Source organism: Populus euphratica, unplaced genomic scaffold (assembly GCF_000495115.2).
Source record: "Populus euphratica unplaced genomic scaffold, PopEup_1.0 scaffold1469.1, whole genome shotgun sequence".
In the NCBI taxonomy this organism is placed as follows: Eukaryota; Viridiplantae; Streptophyta; class Magnoliopsida; order Malpighiales; family Salicaceae; genus Populus; species Populus euphratica.
This window is the reverse complement of record NW_011501314.1, coordinates 26,795-27,620: the sequence shown is the minus strand read 5'-3', so window position 1 is coordinate 27,620 and position 826 is coordinate 26,795.

The following is an 826-nucleotide window of genomic DNA, read 5'->3' as shown; positions in this document are numbered from 1 at the left end:
TTTTTTGTTAAAGTGACTCTTAAGACGCATCTTAGTAAACATTTCTAACAGGGTCTATTAGAATACTTCTTGAAATATTTAGGTTTACAAACTCTCGCATTGTTATCACTTAATTCCGTTCATATACTTATTTAACATGTATTCTTAAACCTTAATTTACACACACACACTTTAACATATGATTGTGGGTTGCATATTGGATTATTACATTATTTATGTTCTTTTGTTAAAGGTAACAACTAAGGGAAAGAGGTAGTATATAATTTGTAAAAAAAATAAAAAATAAATAATAATAATAATAAAAACATAGATAAGTTTGGTTTTGTAGTCTTCTTAACCTAAACAATTAAGCCTAAAGGGATGTTTTAACACCTAATACCCTAAAGTTAACTGACTTGGGAGCTAATACTCAGTGCTTGTTACATAGGTTGATGATAAAAGCTTAAGGAAATCAAACATTGCACTATCTACGTATCAATATCTGCAACCCGAGTTACTGAGCTTGAAGGGGTGTCTCAACACCTAATGCCCTAAGACCAACTAGTCTGGGAGTCATTAGCCGAAAGCTCATTACATGGGTTAAAGATGCATTGTGTTTTAAGTTATATGTATATATATTAATAAAAAAAATAAGAAAAAAATAATAATCTCAACCCAAGAAAGTTAACTTTAAACATTAGAACAAATTTTTTTTTTTTTAAGTAAAGCCCCATAATTATGTATTCATATATTGACCATTAAAAAAAAGATTTATTAATATCTTGTTTAAAAGGCATTGAACATATATATAAATTTAATGAGAGTTTGTTTATCTAGATAAATTAAT